The sequence below is a fragment of the Carassius gibelio genome, chromosome B6 (assembly GCF_023724105.1).
Source record: "Carassius gibelio isolate Cgi1373 ecotype wild population from Czech Republic chromosome B6, carGib1.2-hapl.c, whole genome shotgun sequence".
Lineage (NCBI taxonomy): Eukaryota > Metazoa > Chordata > Actinopteri > Cypriniformes > Cyprinidae > Carassius > Carassius gibelio.
In genome coordinates, this window is record NC_068401.1 from 7,348,279 (window position 1) to 7,369,978 (window position 21,700).

At 36.6% G+C, this 21,700-nt stretch overlaps 1 pseudogene; it reads left to right on the plus strand.

Moving 5' to 3' along the window:
• LOC127960055 (protein SHQ1 homolog) overlaps positions 1-9,081 on the plus strand; it is a 30,992-nt pseudogene extending 21,911 nt beyond the window's left edge.
• The last annotated feature ends 12,619 nt before the right edge of the window (positions 9,082-21,700 follow it).

Consider the following 21,700-nt stretch of genomic DNA (forward strand, 5'->3'; position numbering starts at 1 on the left):
TCACAGACTGCCAAGCTACAAAATTGAGAAAAACACACCATAAATATAGTCAAATATACTCTACACAAAGCTGTGATATATTTTCAGAAGACTTCTAGGAAGTCAAATGGACTTTATTGTTGGAGTTTGACAGTCCTTGTAGATATAAAATGATTTTGAATTTGTTTGAAGTTTTTGTGAACTTCCACGAGGATGACCAAATAAAGAGACACTAAGCTTCTATCTTTTTGTTATTAATTAAAATGCATTTTTATTTTATTTAGTTTAGCAATTTGGTTGGTTTACAAACTTCTAGTGAACTTCTGATTGTTAACAGGAATGTTTAACATTCAGAAATGAAAACAGACTGATGAAATTGTTTCCTTTTGTTCATATCCGGAGGTTTACATTTCTTGAAAACAACAGACTTGGAGGACACACAGAAAAGCACATTTGTGTTAACAAATATCTGGTATGGAATGATCTCATAGCTCTAGAGAGACTAAAATCATACGAAATTTAGCCTACAGGCATTAGCTAAGTTGCAAAACTTCCATACAATATATACTTTCGTCAACTGTTAACCAAGTCAACAACTCCAAAATCTGCAGGCAATTACGGTCAGTGCAGATGAACTTCAGTTACACATTTCAGCGAGGCTTCAGTGTGTGGCATTGATGCCGAGCTCTGAGATTCAGTGCCAGACTACCGGAGACCACTGGCATTTCCTTATCGTTTCTTCCCCTCCCATCCAGCATTCAGAATCACTCCAGTGAGTCCACTCTTCACCCAATTCAGAAATCAGAAAAGATAAGGTGTAACTTACTGTGTTTCACTAAGTGCAGTGGCACTGTTATCTGACAGAGCCTTGCTTTCCATTTTCCCTTTGTGTTCAAGCTCCTTAATTGGGTCAGTCGGATTCCAAACGGCAACCATGGCAACCTGTTAAAGGTGAGCTTAAGGGTTTATCTTTTGACAGGATGAGAAAGTTGCTTTCTCTGACATTGAGAAATGACACATTGTCAGAGTATTGATGCTCAGCCAAGTGTTTCTCTCCAGGGACTCGAGCCCCTGGATTGAGGGTAAGGAGGCCTCCAGGGGCCACATGGGTCAGGGGTTTCGTAAAGCTTTGTGGTCAGTTGCCCCAGAGTGGACGTTACTGTTGTCAATTAGTGTTAAATCAGGAAAGAGTAAAGAGGTGTGGGAAACTGTTTTCACTTCTTGCTTCAGTAGCTAAGTGAAATGTGAACCCCCCTCTAGCATTGAAGGAAATCAGGCTTAAAATATCTGGGTTTGGTGTGTGTGCATGTTAATAGCGCTGTTTAGATTATTTAGGATTGCTGTCACTTCAGTTTGGATGATTTTGAATTTGATCGTGACCTTTTTTGGTTTTGTTCTCTAATATTTCCCTAGCTCGCCACCCGATTCAAGAGTTTAACTTCTGATCATAGTGATCAGCTTTTGTGTTGTTTGGGAAAAGACTGCATGCTGATTATGAAAAGGAATTATTTATGATGTTGGACTGGACTGACAATTTTAAAACTTAGCATCACACACACAAGTATTTTGCTTACCCATGCCAATGTAGAAATACCTGTGGGTGTATTTTCCACCCAAATTCTGAATTTGATTACAATTGAATATCAATAGAGTTAATAATGATAAAAATTATAGTCTAAAAAGAATTAATGTTTAAGTATTCCTTAACCATATGCAAAAAACACAAATTTATTTTTCATTTTCTTTTAATAGTTTTATTTTGATGACAATACGGTAATTATTATTCTTCAACACAAATCACTATTTTCATTATGAAATAACGCATATAATAATTAATATTATTTTATTTCATTATTTAATCTTAAAAAAATCATTTCAAACTTTTCTGTTGCATAGTAAGCATACATGGATGCCATGTAAAATTGTGAAATATTAAAGCACATCAAAAGATTTATTTATAATTACAAAATGAGTAGCGTTTTGGTGGTCATGTGAACACAACCTTATTTGTTAAACCGATATCAACAAAACAAAAATGTGACTTTCTTTAGTTGCACATTTTTTTTGTGTGAGCAGAAGTACAGATTTGATTTGTTATTATTTATTGATTTTGCTGAAACATTTAAACAAGAGTCTTACTTTGTTTGTTATATTAGTTCTATGACAGGAATGAACAATTATACTATCCATTCTCTGTAGGACATAGTGTCTTAGTTTTTTGAATGCGTGAAATACAGAGAGAGAGAGAGGGAGGGAAGGAAGGGAGGATTGAAGTGTCCCGCTGGTGTGAGGAAAGTGATCCTGGTCTTAGAGCTCACACAGATAAGTGGATCATATTCCCTCTCAGTGTGTGGTTTAGCGGCATTTGAACACTTCGGCTCGTACAGTCAGTGTGTGAGCAATGACTGTGCTGTCTCTTCTTCCAGTGTCCCAGAATCCTCTATTCTTGTAATATGAAAAGGGTTGACTGAAGCAATGGTACAATTTCCTAAAATGTATACCTAGAATACACCGCAAGTCATTTTGAATGAAAAATCAATGAATGCAAATGTAGTAAGGGCTTGACTGAAATGTGTTAAATGAATAATTTACTCAGTTTGCATGACACTGTGAATCTGTGACAATGCCATTTTAAATGTTCTTGAAGACTAATTTTCTCATTGAAAAGTCCGAGGTATATTTCATCCTTGCGTGTCCTTGATTTGTGTATCTTAAGGGCTTAATGTAGACACAGCCCGAGAGCTCTGTTTGAAGTAGACGAGTAATTCACCGCAGGTTCACCCCGTCTCTCTAGACATAAAGTCTCTGCTATTTTCTCAAGCTGCCTCTAGTGTGTCTTTGTTGCCGAAAGCTTGCTTTTATTTCCCCCTTCTCCCAACCTTGAAAGCCGCCCCTTCTTGGTTAATTAAGGCGAACCACAACAGTGCCATCGTAATGACTGAATTGTGTACAACATTATCCTTCGCCCCAAAAGGGGCCTTTGTTTCCACCGCAAGTGCGCATTCTCTCACTGCAGAAGTGAAGAAGGAGATGGAGAGAGGGAGACAGAGAAAACAAGCAAGCCTCTACAATGCTAACTCAATAATGACTTCCCACGGGGAGAAAACGAATATGGCAAATGTTTGAAGCGCCGCCGCCACTGCTACGGGACTTCCACCAATCGCATTACTCCAGGAAGTGTCTAATAGTTTTATGGACCTTTTTTCTTCTGAAAGCACATGGTTTTTTTTTTTTTTTTCTTTTGAAGCTACTGTAGTCATATGATTTTCTTTGATGGTAGATTCTTTAAAGCTGAAAATAGAACAAATTGTAAATGGATTTGTTAGTAAATATAATCACATTGACCCCTTATGCTGTTTGAAGACTTGCTTTTTGTTACTTTTCTACTTTTGTTTCATTTTATTAACATGGAATGTTGGGACAAATTTATGTGCGAGTGTGCTGTGAATATTGAGAAAATCATCAGTCATTATTCTATTCTTTAGTGAGACATGATCCAGATGCTGTTTTGTGGAAACTGTGGGATAGGATTGTATGAGATTCTTTGAATGAAAAAGTTATTCTTTACTGCTACTTTTGATTAATTTAACGCTTTATTGCTGAAAAATAGTATTAATTTCTAAAAATAAAAATAGTGTATGTCTAGGAAACAACAGATATTTGCTGATCATTCGCTGATGATTTACTGAAATGATTAATAAGCACTTTTTGTTTAGCTAAGCTTTATAAAAAAAAATTGTTAAAAGCAGGCCACTCCCCTGTTAAAAAAACATACTTCCTATTTAAATTACTCAAGACATATTTATCAGTAACATCTGTGGTATTTTAAGGACGTGTGGTATTCTCAAAATATAATTTATAGCACCTTCAAGGCCTGTATGAGTCATTTTTCTTGTAGAGTCTCTGAAATGCGCCCAACCGGTTTTGCTTCTTCATCCAACCATGACTTTTCCTCGACATATCACAGAAAGCCTCTTTATCTCAGATAAGCACTTTCTGAAGGCGCCGAGCATACTTGTGACTAAAGAGTTGTGTACACAGTATCCTCCTGAGACCGCAGCGCTGCTCTCCTGCTAGGAATCCCTGTCTGCCGGCGGTGCGGGACATCATTAGGCCTGCGACCTGATAACGAGGCATCTTGGTTCTCAGCGGTGGGTTAATTGAAGCACAGAGTACAGCGACGCACCTCTACAGAGACGGGGCAGCTCAGACATGCATGCTTTATCCTTTTTGTGAATGACCACGACCTCGAAACCGTCAGGGAGCGTGACCCCCCCGTTCGCTCGCTAATCACCATGGTGATGAAGGATTTGAGCAGCTCGCAACTCTGTATAGTGGCCACTTGAGTTTTGGCAGCACCCGGTCGCAATTGCTACATGAATAATGTATGCCTCTAGGCCCCTTGTAGCACTGGGATCTTTGCATTGAGTGTATTGTTGCAATATATTTTTTTCCCTGGTGAATGCTTTGTCAGGTTGATTTGCATATTGCTTATCCCCAGGGTAACTTTGTGGCAGCATGCGATATTAGTGAAATGCAGATTGATGTATTTATTTTATTGTCCAGACGTTTAATATTGCGTGTATTACATATATTGTGCGTGATTCACATAAGATCAGTCTGTCTTAGTGAAAAAGAAAAATATAATAAAAAAAAAAATCATAATAAAATATTTATTTATTTATTTATTCATTCATTTATTCATTTATGTAGGCTATTTAAAATGAAAAATTTAGTCATTAATCACTTACTCCCATGTCGTTCCAAACCCGTAAAAGCTTTGTGCGTCTTCGGAAATACAATTTAAGATATTTAGGATGAAAACCAGTAGGCTTGAGACTGTTCCATAGACTGCCAAATAAATAACAGTGTCAAGGTCCAGGAAAGTATATCTTAAATTGTGTTCCGAAGACAAACAAAGTTTTTACGGGTTTGGAATGACATGGGAGTAAGTGATTAATGACAAAAAAAGGGATATATGTGTGTGTGTGTGTACACATATATGTATATGTTTACCTAATTTAAAATAATGACTAAAGTAGCGATGTGCACATCGATGCTGCAGTATCGATATTTCGATACTCAGAAGCTTCTATGGTAGTATCGATAATTAATTATATTTATAATTTCTTTATAACTAAATTTTTTAAGCAGTGTGTGTAGGCCAATCGGGACGGTGTGTGTATGATATAAAAAGAAAAGGTCTCGCGGTCGCGGTGGTATGACGTTAACACCGATTGGTATGCGGCTGCAGGCAGTGCAATGTGCCATTCACCATCACAACACGGCATGCACGGTCGCGACTTGCGCGAAAGATGACAGCAGTACCGCCACTCCCTATACGCAGAATACGCAGTCTGCGTAGGGCACCAAATCCCGGAGGGGTTTGGACTGCACCATTCTCCCATCTGCGCTCGCGACCGCTCGCACCTCATGTTTGCGCCTGAATGTTCATAATTGATGGATGGACATCTATGCCTGGGTAAAGGACATTACCAATCCGGCGCAGAGAAAAGAAAACTATGAAAAAAAGAAGTTGGCTTGACGTTGGACTTTCAAGACTCTCAAATTTAGGGACCATCTCTAAAGTCACATGCAATATTGGTATACACTTTTCTAACGTCAGTAGCATTTGAGGAGAATGACTTACAGTCATAAAAACAACTGTAATTGTTCATGTAGGTGTCAGCTATAATGCACAATTGCATTGAATGTTTGATATTTATTAAAATAAACTGTAAATCATATGTAAATTGTGCTATTTTTTCACATGGGCTCAAACACAATTTATTTTTATTTTTTTCCAGGTTCCCTTACGGAAATTACCCATGGTTTTAACAATAACACCACAAATCATTGTTCTTGTAGCCATGGTAACTGCAAATTCATATATATATATATATATATATATATACACTAAAATAAGATTATTTTGAAAAATCACATACACTTTATACAAATGATAAGCAGTATCGGTATTGGTATCGGTATCGTTAAAATTGTAACAAAAAGTATCGGTATCGTATCGCATGGAAAAAATGTGGTATCGCCCATCCCTAGACTAAAGGTTTAATGTTAAATCTCCTAATTAATAATCTTGTTAATATAAATGACCTACTTTTCAGATCATTTCTATGCTTGTTAAAACTTTGTATGTATACTTTTCAGTTGATTTATTGACTAGTAAGTACAAATGTGTTTAGTCTCTGGTTAATGTTTATATCACTCTAAATACGTGCTTGTGAAGTGTCTGTTGTAAAGTGAGTTCTCCACTAGCTGATAAGCATGTGCTCAAGTCCTAGAGTTCTTCCTACAGTAGCCATGGAGACATCTGTATTGTGAACTGAATATTAAAATACTCTCTGCCACATTTCACTCAACTGCCAAACCCAGTTTTTTGGATCACAAAAACATGTTGGCTGTACATGAATTATTTAAGGATTTGTTCAGCCAGTAGTAAAGACTCTGTCATCATTTATTCACCTTCATGTTGTTTTAAACCTGTATGCTTTTCTTTCTTCAATAGAATGCAAAGGTACACTACCAGTCAAAACTGTGGAGTCAGTACTGTTTTTATTATTATTATTATTATTATTATTATTATTAATAGTGCTGTCAAATGATTAATCACAATTAATCGCATCCAAAATTAACCCAATCGAGATGGTTTAGGGGTGAGCTGGACCGTAGACAGAAGGCAAAAGGGCCAACAAGTGCTAAGCATCTCTCGGGGAACTCCTTCAAGACTGTTGGAAGACCATTTCAGGTGACTACCTCTTGAAGCTCATCAAGAGAATGCCAAGAGTGTGCAAAGCAGTAATCAAAGCAAAAGGTGACTACTTTGAAAAACCTACAATATGACATATTTTCAGTTGTTTCACACTTTTTTGTTATGTATATAATTCCATATATAATTCCACATGTGTTAATTCATAGTTTTGATGCCTTCAGCGTGAATCTACAATTTTCATAGTCATGAAAATAAGGACTCTTTGAATGAGAAGGTGTGTCCAAACTTTTGGTCTGTACTGTATATATTCATATTCTTATATTTTATATTATATATAAATATATTTAATATATAAACATACTGTAACATATTTTTCTTAGATATATACATGAATGAGTTTGTATTTATATATACATAATAAATATATTCTGTAATTAAATTTTTTATGTAATTAATCGCCATTAATCGTTTGACAGCATTAAATATTAAACATATACTTTTATTTAGCAAGGATGGATTAAATTGATCATAAGTGACTATTTTATTTCAAATACAGACTTTATTTTTTTCATAATTTTTTTCTTTTTAATCATTACATTTTAAATGAGAATATTAATCAGCACCAATGTTTTCAACGTTGATATTTATTATAATAAATGTTTCTTGAGCACCAAATCTGCATATTAGAGTAATGCCTGCTGAATATTTAGCTTTACCAGCTTTACCATCACTGGAATAAATTAGATATAGTAAAAAAATAGATTAAATAGATTTAAATAAATAAAAATATTGCTGTTTTTACATTATTTTACATCAAATAAATGCAGCCTTGATAAGCATAAGAGACTTCTTTATAAAACATTTAATAAAATCTTAATGAAAGCAAACTTTTGAATGTCAATATAGATCTTTAACTGAATGTTCATGCTGCTCCTTTAAAATGCAAAGTATGTGGTGAGCTATTGAGCTCCTAAAAAAAAAGCATCATAATTGTGTCCTGTCAAACTTTCAAAGTTTCAGAGTTATTTGTATAGAATTAGGTACAAATAAGAGTTGAGAATTAAGGTGAAGGGCAAGATTTTGGGTGTTGTTGGCGCAGTGGATAAGACACGCCTTTGGTGTGAGAGACCCGGGTTTGAATCCACTGTGAGACATTAATGTGTCCCTGAGCAAGACACTTAACCCCTAGTTGCTCCAAAAAGGCGTGCGACCTCTGACATATATAGCAATTGTAAGTTGCTTTGGATAAAAGAGTAAGCTCAAAATATTTTCAGCAGAAAATGACTTTAGTACCTAAGTACATTAATTATGTAATAGTAATATGTACCCTTAAGTACTACTTTGAAACTTTTATGGGTAAATAAGGCACACAGTTGTCTTTTTGAGGGTACTGCCCCAGGGACAAGGTGTACAAAAAAAAAAGAATCATACAAGTATGAGTATGTGTTATGAACCTTTCGATCTTTAATGTATATGGACAATGAGCCACTTAAATGCAAAAGTCCAGTCATAAATACCTTTAATAACCTCAATTGAATGTTGTTGTTGTTGTTGTTGTTGTTTTCATCAGATCTAACCATGTGCTTGCACTTGCTGAATCCCTACATAATGCCAGACTGCAGAAGAACCATCTAGCCCTGGAGCTGGAGATACTCGAACAAGCTGCTGAACATTCGGTGAAGGAGGAAGCAGAAGAAGAGGAGGAAGACTCGAGCAGTGGTACTGACTCTGAGGATGAAGAAGAGAGTGAGGAAAAGCAGCCCAAAGAAACACAACCTGAAGAAAAGACAGATATAACCAGACAGGACGGTGAGCTTAAGGTAGATGGTGTGACTCTCCAGCTCCAGCGTGGCGGTGGAGAGCTGCAACAGCCCAGACGGTTGATTGAGGAGCTGGGAGAGAGGCTGGAGGCTGGAGGCGGGGCTGACGAGTCAAGAGGATGTGCCTCGGGAAAGACGCTCTATTAGCAGCAGTAACACAGAGGGAGAGGGAGAGAGATAGAGCGAGGGAGACTGTTACCATCAGTGTGCAGCTGAGAGGAAAAGACACGCCATGAAAGCAGCAACCAGAAGAGAGCTACTTGATCCGTGCCTTCAGAGGATTCCACTGCATATCATAATCATTGATGAACTGGACCGTGACAATGATGGAGACCTACTTCTTACGGTGGGAAAAGAAAGACCTCAGTGGGCACATTATTGCTTGGACATTACGATTCCTTCACTCTAAGACTAACGGATGTATCCTTAATTTCAGTCAAGGAACTTGTGCTTTTTCACGGATTTATGTTGTGAAAAATGACTGATTTTATTTGTGGCATTGTTTAATTGCTTGATTCACAGTATTAAATAAATACGACTTTTTCCATTGTACATTTATGTCATTCTGGGTAGTTTTATATTATTATTTTTTTGTAGTATTTTTTTGCAAATCAAATTTTTCACAAAAGTTTAGTGTTATTGATATTAGCACTTAATATCAGTAATAAGATACCTTTTTTATTATATACATAATAATTTGAAGGGTATGTACTTTAAACAAAAATAAATTATATATATACTTTATATATTATATATATATACATTTTATTTTAGGTGCAACAAATAGTGCATTCCTTTTTGTTCTAGTTAAATGCTTCCTCTGCAAAACAACACGTCAGCAAGTCTTGTTTAAATATGAAGTGTCTTCAAAATAATACCCATTCAAGGCAAATGTCTCCATTCCTGTGGCATTTCACAGAGATTTTCGGGTTTCTTTATCTGTATGAACTGATCTTTTGCAGTGAGATTCTGCAGTGTGATGCTGCTGTTATTTACATGCATCCTGTTTGCGGTGAAGCGCGATCCATCGCGTATCAGTCCTCTACTCTGATGAGTGTCAGATTAGCATGGTTGGGTTGCACGTTGTCATTTCCTTGGAAGTCAAAGAGTAGGAGGTGGTCGTTTGACGATAGCAGAAGAAAATGGGGGTGGGGGTTTATCAACAGGAAATGTTAGTAACAGCCCTCTTTTCCGAAAAATGTTCTGTTACCATCCTGCTAGCATGATAACTAAAGACATGTATTGTTAGGCGCACGTTTAGTTTTTTTCTTTTTTCTTTTGTTCTGCTAAATAGTTTTGTGCTTCTAAACTTTTACTATTTTAACTGTAATGTTTTAAATGTATATACTCTTTATGTATAAAAAAATAAAAAAATATTATATATATTTTGACTTAAGATTATTGTTATCCAAGTCAGAACAGCATGGCAGAACAGCCTCACTTGCACCAGTTTTGATTGCAGTTGATTTGATTGATTGGCGCTGAATAGAGGAGTCTGGTGAAAACAGTTCAATATTGCGGAGAGTCGAGATATCAAACAGGGAAGCACTTGTCAAACAGATAGAGATGGGGAACTGTGTAATGTGCAAGTGGATATTGAGGAGATAAGGTGTTAAGATTCCCCCTCCATCCTTTCAGAAAACACATGGCATTCAACTGAGTGCAGTCAGCAAACACGCCTCAATTCAACAGACATTTGTCTAGTAAAGAGCTTTAAAATAAAGCAACAACCAATACAATCTATGTTTAGGGGTGAAATGTCATACTTTGAAAAAAAAAAAAACACTTTCATACAACTCCTCTTGTAACTAATTCTCAGCACATAAAATAGTTAAATTTGAGATTGGGTTGCAACAACTTTGAAGGAGGTAATGATTTCACATTAAATATGCAAAGTTATTAAGAAAATCTAAATTTCTAATTTTTTTAATTGAGCAAATTGTTAATTTCAAGTAATGTAAATTTTTGAAAATAATGCAATATTTGACACTGGGAAACGGACAGTTTGAAATTGAACTTTTTTTTCCTTCTCTTGTCAAAGTGGGGCCACTGGCATTACAGGAAAGATGCAAATCCACACAATTAAATTAATATCTGGCTTTATTCTGATATGTAACTCTCAGTAATTCAGTGGATACAATTAATCCCCGTTCTACGTTTTTGTTCCTGTCTATGGATTTTCTGCTCAGAAATACGCCTAAGTAAAGAAGTAGAATAGCCAGTGAATGCCATTTCACGTTAACTTTGTCATTGCCAGTCTGGTAGCTGTTAAAGTGAGGAGCAGCTTGGATGAAATGCTGTTTTAGGCCATGTGTTCCTGTTGGCTGTCTCCCATGTTAACTCTCTGCCTGAGTCTGTCTGATATCTTGGAGACGGACGCTGTCTCTGTCTGTAACTAGAGCTCTTTATTTTTTGTCTGTCACCCTATCGCTTAGTCTACCTTGCTTGTTACAGTTCTCCTTTTTGTATCTTTTCCTGTCGCAGTGTGTTGAGGATAGATGATGTCGTTAAAGTAGTTGCCTCCAAGTGGGACCGACCGGGCTCTCCAGCAGCACCTTGGGAGCCTAATCATTTGCGACCTCTATCAAACCCTCCTCCTTCATCCCTCCATCTTTTATTCTCACTTCATTGCTCAGTAGCTTGTGGGAGCCCACAGGCTGTAGCCGCCTCTCCCCTCTGGGGTCCAACATTGATTAAGTGACACTCTGTCGAATTGCCGTTTTTCATGGTAAAGAGGTGCCTATATTTCCCGTTATGATGCCTACCCCTGGGAGCAGGACTGGTGTTTCACACCGTACGCTGGCTTGAGCATTTTCCAGCCAAGTTTTTAATAGGTTACACCTGCAGCTAAAGGGACATTTGTGCCTTTTAAATGTATTCAGCTGACAAAACTGTATGAATGCGGTCATGTTTCAAGATGCTTTTCTTCCCTCCATCCTCTGCAGTGTGCAGTAATTACAAACAGCTCTGACTCTCTGCTGTAAGCTGCTCATTAAAGTCCAGCTACATCTCAATTTTTAACTGTTGTTTGCGTGTGTTGCCAGGAAAGCTCATAACAGTGAGTGACCAAATTAGCTTTGCTGGTATCTTGTTGCTCAAATCAAACTTTAACAGCTCATAAATGTATGAACATGGTACTAATATTTCCAGTTGTCAATGTTCTCAAAGGTGTCATTTTGACACCAACTGCAATTGCAAAAATGACTAGATCTGAAAATATGAGGCATGATTTCCCATACCAGTACAAAACCACCATGCAGCTAATTTTTAAGATTTCACTGGTCATTAATACATGAAGTGTGAACTTTTCTTGGCAGGTGACTACGTGATTGAGCTAACTAATGAAATTGGTTGTGGGGCAGGGTTTTACGCTGAACTGGTTTGGAAGGAAAATCACATAAATGCGAGTGGTTTCTCTCAATGTTGCTACCACAAAACTATCCTTCTGGGAGGTTGCTAGGCGTCTGAAAGTCAAAAGAGTCCACAACTAAAGGCTTAGCATAACTATAAAGCTTACTTTTAAGCTGTATGTTTCATTCACTAAAAAGTAATTCATTTGGAAATCAGACTGAACTGCTCACGCTCTGTTTTTGATTATCTAAAAAGAGCTCACTTATAAGACTGGTTTGGAAATCAAACTTTTCAGCTACATTTAGCAGGAAACAAGTTCCATTGTGGATTGTCAGTAGTTTAGTGATCTATAGGGTTGCAAAGGTGTGGAAGATTTGCAGTAAATGAAAAAAAATCGGAACGTTTATAAACGCTTTCAAAAAGGCCTGTAAAATTTCAAAAAGTTCTAGAATGTTTAATTTCAGCTAAATTTCAGAGGCAACAAGGTCCATTGTGTGTTGTTCTGTATAGGGTTACAAAGGGGTGGGAAATTTCACTTCCAAAAAAAATCCTGATAAGTTTCCAAAATTCCTGGAATGTTTCTTGAAATTTACCAGAAATTTTCCACCTCTTTGCAGCGCTAGCGATGTATCAAGCACAGCCAACAAAGAAGTCACTTTCATGCCAAGCAACTTTCTGTTGGTCAAGATGGCAAAATCACAAGACCATCTTGAACTTGTTGCAAAATCTGCGTGAGTTCTGTGTTGCGATGTTCCAGAATGTGCACTTGAGAACCGTTGACAGAACCCAATGCCATGCGCCTCCAGAATTTAGAAATAAATATAAATTATTGGGAATAAGAAACATTTCTTGGGTCTCACTCTCAACCCTACTTTTTGGTAGCATAACTTATGTGGTTGTTCATTAAACCTGGACAGGATAACATATTGTAATCCTTCATAGTTCACCATTAAAGGAGAGATTCTGTGCTCTGCTGTCAGATGTCATTACATTAGGCTGGTGAAATCTGTGAGACACATTGCCTCAAACTGTCCTGACCTGCACTTGGTTTACTACTGACAGAACAAGGACAATGTGTTCACCCCCACACACAGGATCCCCCTGTGTGCCATACTAATAGAAAACTCAATCTCTTTTCCTTTTAAGTGGTGCGATTCCGGTGCTTGAGCACATGAATAACCCTAAAGGAGAAATGAATCTCTTCCTCTCTGGGGCCTGGCTTCTCCAGTGACCGAGCAAGTAAGGTTTCTTTTGTGCCGTGTCTCCCGTTCTGTCTCTCTCTGATAGTCTGTTTAATCTTTGTCTCCTCATTTGTCAATCTCAGGGATGCAGTGAAACTTCATTTGTTACTTCAGTAGAGAAAGAGCAAATCCTCTTCTCTGGACGTGCAAGTAAAAGTCCTTGTGATGTCTCACGTTATGGATGCTTTTGCTCTCATTCACAGGACAACTAGAGCGAAAAGCTTAAACCAGCCAATCTGTAGAGTGCTACAGAGGCCCACAGAGAGTGCTTGCATCAACAGTTCCCACATGCCGAGCTTCCGGATGCACTCTAATTGGCGTAAGCAGCATCCGTTAAATCGCTCCTGTTAAACTGAGAAATTAAAGTAGTACGTGCCTGAGATTGTGTGTTAAATCACTCCTCGCTTGCAGCAGACGTTTGCTATCAGCCTACCTAATGGAAACTATTACCCCTCCCTATCTAACAAGGTCTATGTTTGGTACACTAGTGTATGTTAGAGAGAGAGAGAGAGAGTGAGTATACCATTGTCCCATCGTTAGCACTCAGATTGCAAAGGCACTTTACGCTGCGCTGAATCTCGCGCTGTATAGCTTTACTCCCAAGGCTACGGTAACAATTAGCCGAGGTGTCAAGTTCAAGTAGCTTGACTCTAATGTGAATATACTCCCTTTGTTACTCCATTGAAGGTATTTCCAGGCTAAAAAGGGCCAGAGGCTTCTTTCTTCGATTCATTCAACATTTCAAGAGTGCCATGTTTGTGTAAAAACTTCATAAGGCAGCGTAGCAAAGCGTAGTTTTCTAAATGCAAGCTGAAAGTTCTCACCACAGAGCTTTCTAAACCACACCATAAATGTTGACTTTGAAGAACTGCTGCTTTGAGAAAAGCCACAGTCCCTTATTTGTTTTCCATTTGAAACAAAAGTCAGAGATTATTAATATGTTAGCGCAAGTTGCTGTTGGAAGAGACTGGGGGAATTGGAAGCCACAAAGGCAGCGAGCCAACCTGTCGAAGCACTTCTTTCCATAAGTTGAGGCATAATGGTCTCGGTGGAGAGCATCGTTTCATTTAGTTTTATAGATGTTTAATTCTGAAGCACATTTGTCTTCAGTCCAGGTGCACGAGGATATATCAAAAAGTAGGGCTTTCAGTCATTTAAAAAATACCATATGTGTACATACACTGCCGTTCAAAAGTTTAGGGTCAGTAAGATTTATTTTTTGATGTTTTTGAAATACTTTTCTTGTTTGGACGAAGGCTGTATTTATTTGGTCTAAAATACAGTAAACATATGACCTTTTATTACAATTTAAATTAACTGTTTTATATAAATATTAAACTGTTATTACTCCAATCTTCAAAATCTAAAGTTCCTTCAGAAATCACTCTAATACACACATTTGGTGCTCAAGAAACATTTCTTATTATTAGCATTACTGTTGCGGAAACCCAGATACTCTTTTTAGGGGGAGAAAAAACACAATAGAAACTTATAATACATTGTTATAACTGTATTATAAACTGTAATTTTGAAACAATTTAATTGGATCTTTGCTGATTAAAGAATTAGTCTTTTTGATCATGTTACTATAATACATATACATATATACATATATAACTAATCAAAATAAATCAACTTGTTAAACTGAACACTCTTGTTTTCCGTGTTCTGCACATTAACTTTTTTCAGAGTTTTGCATCAATGCATTATGGTGAGACACTTTAACCTATCAGCTAAGGAAAAAAGTACAAAAAAGTCAAAGCAACACTTGCTCTCCCCTTATGTCCTAAACAAATCATACTGTGGAAAAACAGCTAAAGGCTGCCTCAACCACCTTCGAACTTCCTACTCTGAGCTCTTAGCTTTTCAGTGAATGTTGTTTGACTAGCATTCCACCTTGTTTTGTTTGTTTGTAATGTTATACGCTCTTGTTACCTTGCACAGCGCTTAGCATTGATAAAGTCAGGTGTCCTTTCTCTCCAACCACTGTCTTTGTGTTCATAGTTTGCAAGGTTTTGAGTCTGTCACAAGCTTAACTTAGTGTCTTTTCTCTTATTCCACACACACACAGAAAGAGAGAGAGTGGCCCATTGCCCCTAGGGATATGGTGTAGAGAGACAGATCTCCTTACATGTGCATGGCTGAATGTGTTAGCTTGTCACCCCCTAGACTGCCCTCTGTGACTCTTGTAGCACAGCTCTCACTGCCTGAGTGGTGTGTGTTACAACTGCACACTCGTACACACACACACACACACACACACCAGAATGATGGCAGTGATGTGCATAGACAGAAACAGGAAGTGATGGCCAAGCCAACACACACACAAAACTTGCTAGCTCTGTTACAAAACTTGTTGTGAAATGCCTTGTTGGTATAGCATCCTAACTTTAATGCAGCTAATATACTTTTTGTATTTTTTTTTTACAAACAACTTGACTAATAAATGACTAATATAGTATGCTTTACTTTTGTCATTCTTTCTGCTAAATATGTTTATATATATATATATATATATATATATATATATATATATATATATATATATATATATATATATATATATATATATATATATATATATATATACTGTTATTTAAATAAATTCAAATCAAAACAGAGTGTAGAATTTGTTTTGAACATATATTGCCAATGTACATTACCACTCAAAGGTTTGGAATCGGTAAGATTTTTGCAGGTGCATCTCAATAAATTAGAATGTCGTGGAAAAGTTCATTTATTTCAGTAATTCAACTAAAATTGTGAAACTCTTGTATTAAATTAATTCAATACACACAGACTGAAGTAGTTTAAGTCTTTGGTTCTTTTAATTGTGATGATTTTGGCTCACATTTAACAAAAACCCACCAATTCACTCTCTCAACAATTTAGAATACTTCATAAGACCAATAAAAAAAATTTTTTAGTGAATTGTTGGCCTTCTGGAAAGTATGTTCATTTACTGTACATGTACTCAATACTGGTTCTTTTTGCTTCAATTACTGCCTCAATTCGGCGTGGCATGGAGGTGATCAGTTTGTGACACTGCTGAGGTGGTTTGGTAGCCCAGGTTTCTTTGACAGTGGCCTTCAGCTCATCTGCATTGTTTGGTCTCTTGTTTCTGATTGTCCTCTTGACAATAGCCCATAGATTCTCTATGGGGTTCAGGTCTGGTGAGTTTGTTAGCCAGTCAAGCACACCAAAACCATGCTCATTTAACCAACTTTTGGTGCTTTTGGCAGTGTAGACAGGTGCCAAATCCTGCTGGAAAATGAAATCAACATCTTCAGCAGAAGGAAGCATGAAGTGCTCCAAAATTTTGATTGTGCTTGACAATCCTCATGAGTCTGCAGTTCTCTAGGTTGTTTGTGCATCTTTTTCTTCCACACTTATCCTTCCACCCAACTTTCTGTTAACATGCTTTGATACAGCACTCTGTGAACAGCCAGCTTCTTTGGCAATGAATGTTTGGGGCTTACCCTCCTTCTGAAGGGTGTCAATGATTGTCTTTTTGACAACTGTCAGATCAGCAGTCTTCCCTATGATTGTGTAGCCTAGTGAACCAAACTGAGAGACTATTTTGAAGGTTCAGGAAACCTTTGCAGGTGTTTTGAGATGATTAGCTGATTTTTTATTTTTTTATTCCCTACTGAAGTTGTTGCATTGGATTCTGGGATTGTTTTTTTTTTTTTGGTTAAGCCTGCACGGTTCCCTGCAAATGTAGATGACACTCATTCAGTCCAATACACATTGTGAAAGTCTAATCCATCTATCATTTGACTATTTATCGTGCAGCTAACGTGCTAACAAACAGATTGTAAATTTCAAGGTTCAAACATTTTCTGTCAGTGTCACACTCTTACGCACACAATGAGGAGGATGTGTGAAGGGAGGTCTTATCAACCCGGCATGTTGTTAGAATGGGTCACCCCGCTGCTGTATGGGTCTCTCCTTCTCTCTCCTTCCTATCTCAAGGATTCTTGGGATTGTCAAGGACTTCCCTCGCCTTGTCAATGCCACCAGAATTCTGTTGTTCGAAACTAGACAACGTGAACTTAATAAAAACAGATTTAGAGTCAAGACCCAAACCTGTTTCATTCCAGTCTCCATAAAAAACAGATTGAGACCCAGTGGTATTGAGGTACTTTTTTAAATAAATCAATACTTTTATTCAGCAAGAATACATTAAATTGATCAAAAGTAACACTAAAGACATTTATAATTTCACAAAATGATTTTATATTATATAAATGATGTTCAATAAAATAATATATAAATAAATATTATAATATATTATTTATATTATATATAATATTATATTTTAGATTATTTACAAATAAATAACAATACATAAATAATATAAAAAGGGGTTATGGTTTTCACAAAAATATTAAGCAGCACAATGGTTTTCCACACTGAACACTAAATCAGCACATGATTTCTGAAGGGTCATGTGACACTAAAAACCACAGTAATCCTTGGTGAAAATTCAGCTGTACCATCACAGGAATAAATTACATTTCATGTATTATTATTATTTCTTTTTTTCAATTATTTACAATTGTAATAATATTTCATAATTTTTTTTAAAGTTTTAACTGTCGGCCTTTGAGGTGTAAAATATGTTGGCAGTGTAACATTCTTGTGGAATAAGTAACTTAGTACTTAGAAGTCAAGCCCTAGAAAATGTGTGTCAAGTGAGATAAGATGCTAATATACTTCAGTGGAATTTGTAGCTATTGGCTGCCCTGTTCCTTCTTATGTAATCTCTGAATAGACTATTACAGTGTCCATTACACTCTCAAGGTGATTTCTGACTTTCGATCCTTTGGTGATTGCTTCACCCTGCTGACCTTGATATAGGGCTGAAACACTGTTTGTTCTTTGTTCAGTGTTATTTCTTCTCAGGACTGCACAGGAGGAATGAAACTGTGTTATCTAAAATAGATGCAAAATAAACTAGCTGCACCATCCCATTCCCAGATAAGAAAATGTGCTGAATTTGGAATTGTTTAAAACTGTGGTTAAAGGGATTGTTCACCTGAACATAAAGATTCAATCATTTACTCACCCTCAAGTTGTTCCAAACCTATATGAGTTTATTTCTTTCAGTTGTATGTCTTTCATACATTGTCACTTGATATGATACAATGTTGTATGGCAACATAATGCTTTATTGTACTCTGGCTTGACAGGACCTACGGCTGAGGCAAAAGGGTGTCTATTTCTTTCTAATCTATCCCATCCATGAGTGTGTGTAACCTTAACATAGTCTAATCTGTTTCTGACACCAGATCAATAAACCGCCCACCCAAGTGCAATTCATCTGCTGTGGTTGGCCATGGACTTGTTCTTAGCTTCAGCACAAACCTCACCCACCGCACATCTGTATGGCATTAGCAACGCTGAGAGATTTACAAGCACTTTGTGAATCCTGCGAATGCAGCTGGGCAAGAAACGCTGCAAAGCTGAGTATACCTATAAATATGAAAAATCACATTTGGGATACTTTCATATTGGATTTAAGTGCCTCACATGGCATTGATCCTAGATAGATTCTTCCTCAGCTAGCAGCAAGCATTTAAATCCATGATACTGTAGAGATGCCTTAAAATAAGTGGCTTTGAATAAAATATAATAAGTATAATAATAAGTTCAAGTACCCTACCCTAATTTTCTGTTGACCACATATTTATCTTCAGTCTTAAACTATATTCAAGTCAGATGTGAATTAAGTTTCTGCCGACAAGATGCAGTTTTTTTTTTTTTTTTTTTTTAGATTGTGAAGTATACTTATGCCAGTCTGGTTTTCTCAATGTCTTCTATTAGATTTCATCACTGGTCACTCTCAAAGTGTATTTTTTTTTTTTTTTGAACAGTCTGATAAAAAGCTATGGTTGCCCAAACTGACTTTATAGAAACTTCTGTCTATTGCTGCCAGTCAATGCCTCTGGCAAGATGCGGAGTGATGGCATTGACATGAATTAATGATAATGCATGGTAAAGATTGTTGAAAGGTTAGAGGGTGTTTGCTCATGTTAAAGGAATAATTCATTCTTCTGGAAATGTTATTATCCTCGGGCCATCCAAGATGTAGTTGAGTTTGTTTCTTCATCAGAACATATTTTGAATTAATTCAGCTTTACATCCACTGTTGGATCCACTGCAGTGAATGGGTGCCGTCAGAATGAGAGTCCAAACAGCTGATGAAAACCTCACAATAATCCACATGGCTCCAGTCCATAAATCAGTGCTCTGTGAAGTGAAAATATGTGTTATAAGAAGTAAATTTGTTATTAAGGTATTTAACTTTATTCATCAACTTTTTTTTATTATTTTGATCATTTTGGTCTCCTCATTCAGATGAGATGACTTTACACTGCAGAAAGCAAAATTATGGATAGAGGACTAGCTTAAATGTTTTTTTTAAAACATTTTAAAGGCTGGATTTGTTTATTACAACAAGCAGCTCTTTGCATCGCAAGGCATTCATTGATGGATTTGAGTCATGTGATGTTTTTATCAGCTGGATATCAATTAATATCATTTGGATTCTAATTTCTCTAAATCCATTGAAAATATCCATATCCACAACAAATTAATTAGCTTTTTTAAAGAATATATCCTATTCACATAAGAGAATCAGATACCAGTTCTTTCTTTAAAGAAGTTATCCATGCATTTATTAATACAATGCTGCAGCCAGCCTGTTGACACTTAGATCAGACAGCCTTGGACTGCTCTCTGTGTGTAGATTGAGGTTAAAACATCGTGGAGACCGAACTTTTGTGACAGTAGGCCCCAAACTCTGGAATAGCCTGCCGGTATCAATCCGAATGGTGTCCTCACTTTACTCTTTCAAATCAACTTAAAACACTTTCACATTTTTTATTTTATCTTAGTCTTTTCTTTTTTTGTTTGAGAGGTTATAATTTGTATAATATTTTTATTTGACTTCGATTATCTGTACAATACTTTGTTGAACCCTGGGTTGTTTTTTAATGTGCTTTATAAATAAATAATGAATAAATGAATGAATTTTACCGCTGCTGGACCGTGCCGTGCTGGCCACTTTTCCACTCTGAAAAGAACAGATTTGGCAGCAGCAGGGAATTGCCATGTGGTGTTTTCCTGCCACAGTTACATGGATCAATGCATAACGCATGACCTGCCCTGAGAGCATGTTTTATAGTTGAAGTGACTCGCTCCAGCGATCCTGCCACGACACAGCTCTCGTTCATCTCCATCTCAATCTCAAAACCAGCAGGGAAAGCTGCAGGCATTTTCATTTTAACAATTTTCCTCAAAACTCTATATTCACTTTATATACTATATATACATATATATATATATATATATATATATATATATATATATATATATATATATATATATATATATATATATATACACACACACACACACACACACACGACACACACACTACTGGTCAAAAGTTTGAAATAATTGTTATTATTATTATTTTTTATGTTTTCCAAAGAAGTCTTATGATTACCCAGGTTTAATTTATTTAAATTAAATTAAAATTACATTTAAATTAAATGTATGCCTTTAGCAGATGCTTTTATCCAAAGCGACTTACAATTCAAGCTAACAATTTTCTCCTAACATGTGTTCCCTGGGAATATCCCTATTTAATAAATATAACAGTAATATTTTGAAATGTCATTGCAATTTAAAACTACTTTCTATTTTAAGAAATTTTAAAATGTCAAAGCAGCAGTTATATTACATTGTAATAACATTTGTTTTTACTTCTATGTTTACATTCACTTAATATGGAACAGCCCTAACTGTTGCATTAGCTTGCTATTTAATAATATTTCCAATTCATTCTGATCTTATTTCTCTTATTGTATAATACCATGCAATACATCAGAGTAGCCAAAGAACAGTCTTAATGACAGTAATTCCAGAGGTGGATGTTGTTGTTGCACTCTCTAGTAAGCTGTTGCATTCCATTGCAGCATGAGTGAGCGCATCATTCATTTGATGGAAACGCTGAACAGCTATAACAGGTTTAAAGCTGGAGTCCAATAGCAGAGCTGAACAGTTTAATGCACGAAGCATGCACACACACTGTGCCAAGAATCTCCTTATTGACGGGAAAGGGCAAACTCCAACCCCCGGCGAAGCTCGGCCAGGTGGATTAGCAAGTCAGTGCTAACATCATGTGTGGGTAATCTTACTGCAGACACATGTGACCTTTGTTAATGATTTCACTCCAAGCTGCAGGTGGTGTTTCAATTACAGCCAAATGAACTCTCCTGAGGGGTGAGTGCTTGGCAAAGTAGTCACTCGCAAATGTGTACCCTAATAGAAGTACTGCACTAATTTGCAATACAAATAATACCACCCTTCACTGGGATCATGTACTGCTCTGGGCTGTGTAATTGAGCTCTGGCTCTTTTTGTCAATTTATATAGACAAATTGATCTCTTTCCTTCCTCCGTGGAAATAAAACTCACATGTGTCTTATGATGTATGTTTATGCAAGGAATTTATCTTATGCCCTTGTTCATGAAAGAACACCATGATGGATCCAAATTAAAGTAATT